Below are 6,000 nucleotides of genomic sequence, written 5' to 3'. Positions count from 1 at the left end.
TTGTTTGTAGAACATTTTAGAAATGTGTACAAATTTAAAAGCTGAAATGTCTTCAGTCAATAGGTAAGTATTCTATGCCATTGTTATGGCAAGCCTAAATAAGTTCAGAAGCAAAAATATGCAAATCACATAATAGGTTTCATGGAATCATTCCTTGTTCAATAACAGTGGTTAACAGGATTTTTGAATGACTACCCCATCTCTGTACCCCATACAATTATCTCTAAGGTCCCTCAATCGAGTAGTGAATTTCAAGCATAGATTCATCCACAGACCAGGGAGGTTTTTCAATGCCTTGCAAAGAAGGGAACCTATTGGCAGATGTGTAAAAATAAAAAAAGCAGATTATGAATATCCCTTTGAGCATGGTGAAGTTATTAATTACACTTTGGATGGTGTATCAATACATCCAGTCACTACAAAAATACAGGTGTCCTTCCTAACTCAGTAGCCGGAGAGGAAGGAAACTGCTCAGGAATTTCACCATGAGGCCAATGGTGATTTTAAAACAGTTACAGAGTTTAATGGTTGTAAAATGAGAAAACTGAGGATGGATCAACAACATTCTAGTTCCTACACAATACTAACCTAAATGACAGAGTGAAAAGGAGGAAGCTTGTACAGAATAAAAAATATTCCAAAACATGCATCCTGTTTGCAACATGGCACTTAATCTAACACAACACATCACTGAGTACCACTCTTCATATTTTCAAGCATGGTGGTGGCTGCATCATGTTATGGGTATGCTTGTCATCGGCAAGGACTAGGGAGTTTTGTAGGATAAAAATAATCGGAATACAGTTATAAGCACAGGAAAAATCCTAGATGAAAACCTGGTTAAGTCTACTTTCCAACAGACACTCTGAGACAGATTCACCTTTTAGCAGGACAATAACTTAAAACACAAGGCCAAATCCACACTGGAGTTGCTTACCAAGATGACATTGAATGTTCCTGAGTGGCCGAGTTACAGTTTTGACTTAAATCGGCTTGAAAATGTATGGTAAGACTTGAAAATGGCTCTCTAGCAATGATCAACAATCAACTTGACAGAGCTTGAAGAATTTAAAAAAGAATAATGGGCAAATATGTGTGCAAAGCTCTTAGAGACTTACCCAAAAAGACTCACTGCTGTAATCGCTGCCAAAGGTGCTTCTACAACGTATTGAGTCAGGGGTGTGAATACTTATGTAAATGAGATACTGTATTTCACTTTCAATAGATTTGCAGAAATTCTAAAAACATGTTTTCACTTTGTCATTATGGGGTATTGTGTGTAGATGAGTGAAAAATAATAATATTTAATCCATTTTGAATTCAGGCTGTAACACAACAAAATGTGGAATAAGTCAAGGGGTATGAATACTTTCTGAAGGCACTGACTCAAGCAGGTCAACTAGGGCAGTACATCAGCATAAGGGCAAGGGGCATATTATCTCTAGTGGCAGGGCATGTAATGGGAAGGTCACAGCACAACATTCGTATTGGTTCAATGTACATTTTTACTACAATAACTGATAATCCAAACTGTCAAGTTTCCATCAAAACTATAGAAACAAATTTAAAGATGGATGCACTATGCATAAATCACCATTTCCTGGTTGCAAAATGTCTAATATTTCGCCTAATTTCAGTTTATGTGACAAAACAAGCAAGTATAGTGTAGAGAATCATTGTACCATCTAAACTGCTGTGAAATATATTTCCCATAACCAAAAATATTGTATTTTCAGCTATTTGAAGCTGGTGTACAAAACCGAAAGTAAAAGATGCAAAAACTAAATTTAAAAAACGGGAAGCATGGAAATAGCTTACATAGAACAGATCTGCCACGTCAACTTGCTTTCAATGAGAATGACAGATCTGTAACACACATTTCTATGTGAATTCTGTAGGGTCTCCCAAAAAGTTACATATTGCAGCTATATCAATATCTTCTTAATTTGGATGATCAGTTATTGTAGAGTGGAGGCGCTGGTGGTTTAGTTTTGTAAGGGTGCTGGCTACAATTATTAATCAGTGCATGATAAGATAAAACTAATTACAAAAGAGAATTTCAAAAATGTTTTGGTATAAGAACAAGGTCAGAAATAAAACAGTGGCATGTCCAAGAGGGTTGTTTGCTTCCAGTGCCCTGGCCTACAAATTACTCCAGCTCTCTCTCAAGTCTAACAGCTAACAATCAAAACATTGTTACCTTTAGATTGTTTTCACAGTGAGTGTTGTGCCCTGTGAAGTGGGCTGGCAAGCACATGATGCATCCTGGTTTCCACTCACTCCGCCTGCCTGCAGCTACGTCAACAACACAGTGAGCTGGTAGACTCCCTGACTGCAGACAGATAACTCCTATCTATCTGGAAATGGAGTCTCAGAGAAACAATATGATTACAAACATTGTGTAGAAATGTGTATAACGTATATTTTTTCGTATATCATAACATTAAATACCTGATTTGATTGATCCTTATGAATTGTGAATATGTACTGCATGGAAATCCAATAATCACACTTATATGTTTTATGAATTGTGCCTTTGTAGCTAATGATTATGTTGTTACAACGTTTTAGTTTTCCTTTCTACAACTTGTTTTGAAAAAATGCAATCATATCAATAGGCCCTAAATAAACTCTTCAACATGATTCATTTAATGTCATTAGAACATACAGAATAGAGTACTTTGTGTTAAACCATTAGCCAATGGACCATGACCATCTATGATCACTTCTTCATTCCTGGTGATCTCAGCTCCTTGGCTCCAGTGATCAAAGAGTGGGGACTTTTAATTATGAAACATCCTGCCAGGGTGCTCCACTAAGTCCTCTACTGTAAGTCACCATATGGAACTAATCTCTGAAGCCCTTATTAAAGCGTCTGGCCACAGCAGAACAGGGGTCAAAGATGACTGGAGGTTGGCAGGGTCCCACCCATAGAGATATAACCAAAGATGGTAGGTAAATGAAGATAGGTCACTCAGACCGTTTACCTTTGGAAAAAAAGGTACTTAACTAGGTGTCTCCATTAGACACCAATGCAATAGCAGCTGGATCTGATCTACTTAGTTCATTGACTTTCATTGAAGCAGAAAAAAACAGAAAGAAAAAACAGCAAGTGGGGTGTCTCGCTTCCTTTTCCTGATATACAGTGCTCTATATCTATGGTGCAGATCCCACCACCATGTATGCAGTCTGAGCCTATTGGCTGTTGAACAAACCAACGCCTGAGGTCATCATGTCAATCAGCTTCAACACTAGTCTGGGGGAGAATCTCAATTGCAAACTCCTCGCAATTGCAAACTCTCTCCTCTCTCCTCGCCTCCTTCTCAAAATCCATTGGAGGAGAAGGTCAGATGGGGGGACCTCTGACCTTGCAATTGAGATTCTCCCTACACTCTTAGAAAAAGGGTTCCAAATGGCTTCTTCGGCAGTCCCCATAGGAGAACACTTTTATTTTCCAGGTAGAACCCTTTTGCTTCCAAGTATAACCATTTTGGGATCCATCTAGAACCCTCTGTGGAAACCAACCAAAAGGGTTCTACCTGGAACCAACAAGGGTTCTTCTATGGGGAAAGCCAAAGAACCCTTTTAGGTTCTAGATAGCACCTTTTTTTCTAAGTGTGTATGTATCAGTATCTGTAACATTCCACCTGTACTCTGTGTCATAGAGACTGGCCTTTCAGCAGGTTTCCACTAGATAACACAGCCACATTGACAGATTTTTCACCTAGTCGGCTCGGGGATTGGCAGGTTTCCACTAGATAACACAGCCACATCGACAGATTTTTCACCTAGTCGGCTCGGGGATTAGAACCAGCGACCTTTCGGTTACTGGCACAACGCTCTTAACCACTAAGCTACCTGCCGTCCCAGGTTATATTGCTTTTTTTGTCTTAATTTAAAGGTGGAATCCTTAGTTTTGGACTTATAAATTAATGATATACACCCATTGCATCTTGAAGAATATAACTTCTAAAGGGCTAGAGCTGCCGCTTTCAAAGAGTGGAACACTAATCCGGACTAATCCCGCTATGACCTCCGACAAGCCATCAAACAGACAAAGCATCAATACAGGACTGAGATCAAATCCTACTACGCCGGCTCTGACGCTCGACAGATGTGGCAGGGCTTGCAAACTATCACGGATTACAAAGGGAAACCCAGCCACGAGCTGCCCAGCAAGGCGAGCCTACCAGATGAGATAAATGCCTTCTATGCTCGCTTCGAGGCAAGCAACACTGAACCATGCATGAGAACACCAGCTGTTCTGGACAACTATGGGATCTCGCTATCCGTAGCCGATGTGAGTAAGACCTTTAAACAGGTTAACATTCGCAAGGCCGCGGGGCCAGACGGAATACCAGGACACGTACTCAGAGCATGCGCTGACCAGCTGGCAAATGTCTTCACTGACATTTTCAACCTATCCCTGACCCGGTCTGTAATACCAACTTATTTCAAGCAGATCACCATAGTCACCGTGCCCATGAATGCCAAGGTAACCTGCCTAAATTACTATCACCCCGTAGCACTCACATCTATAGCCAAGAAATGCTTTAAAAGGCTCACATCAACACCATCATCCCAGACACCCTGAACCCACTCCAATTTGCATACCGCCCCAACTGGGCTTGGGCGATATACCGTTTATACCGAATACCAGGGTGTTTCGAAGTACAGACAGTATTATTTTCAATACCGTTTAAAGAAAACGGGGGCACCTTTTTTGAACTAACTCTCTTTCACTGACTCTATGCACACACACTGGTCTCTACCCACACACTCACAGATACTTCCACTGACACCCCAACACACACGTACACACACACTACATACTGTACGCCCACATAACCTCCACACACATGCATACTGACGCCACACACACACTCACATGCTTTTAGACACATACGCTGCTGCTACTGCTCAGTCTATTATCTATCCTGTTGCCCAGTCACTTTACCCCTGCCTACAGTGGGGAGAACAAGTATTTGATACACTGCCAATTTTGCAGGTTTTCCTACTTACAAGCATGTAGAGGTCTGTCATTTGTATCATAGGTACACTTCAACTGTGAGAGACGGAATCTAAAACAATGATTTTTAAGTAATTCATTTGCATTTTATTGCATGACAAAAGTATTTGATACATCAGAAAAGCAGAACTTAATATTTGGTACAGAAACCTTTGTTTGCAATTACAGAGATCATACGTTTCTCATACGTAGGTCTTGACCAGGTTTGCACACACTGCAGCAGGGATTTTGGCCCACTCCTCCATACAGACCTTCTCCAGATCCTTCAGGTTTCGGGGCAGTCGCTGGGCAATAAGGACTTTCAGCTCCCTCCAAAGATTTTCTATTGGGTTCAGATCTGGAGACTGGCTAGGCCACTCCAGGACCTTGAGATGCTTCTTACGGAGCCACTCCTTAGTTGCCCTGGCTGTGTGTTTCGGGTCGTTGTCATGCTGGAAGACCCAGCCACGACCCATCTTCAATGCTCTTACTGAGGGAAGGAGGTTGTTGGCCAAGATCTCGCGATACATGGCCCCATCCATCCTCCCCTCAATACGGTGCAGTCGTCCTGTCCCCTTTGCAGAAAAGCATCCCCAAAGAATGATGTTTCCACCTCCATGCTTCACGGTTGGGATGGTGTTCTTGGGGTTGTACTCATCCTTCTTCTTCCTTCAAACACGGCGAGTGGAGTTTAGACCAAAAAGCTCTATTTATGTCTCATCAGACCACATGACCTTCTCCTATTCCTCCTCTGGATCATCCAGATGGTCATTGGCAAACTTCAGACGGGCCTGGACATTAGCTGGCTTGAGCAGGGGGACCTTGCGTGCGCTGCAGGATTTTAATCCATGACGGCGTAGTGTGTTACTAATTGTTTTCTTTGAGACTGTGGTCCCAGCTCTCTTCAGGTCATTGACCAGGTCCTGCAGTGTAGTTCTGGGCTGATCCCTCACCTTCCTCATGATCATTGATGCCCCACGAGGTGAGATCTT

The sequence above is a fragment of the Coregonus lavaretus genome (assembly GCF_964263955.1).
Source record: "Coregonus lavaretus genome assembly, chromosome: 17".
Classification (NCBI taxonomy): domain Eukaryota; kingdom Metazoa; phylum Chordata; class Actinopteri; order Salmoniformes; family Salmonidae; genus Coregonus; species Coregonus lavaretus.
Note: the sequence above shows the minus strand (reverse complement) of the source record.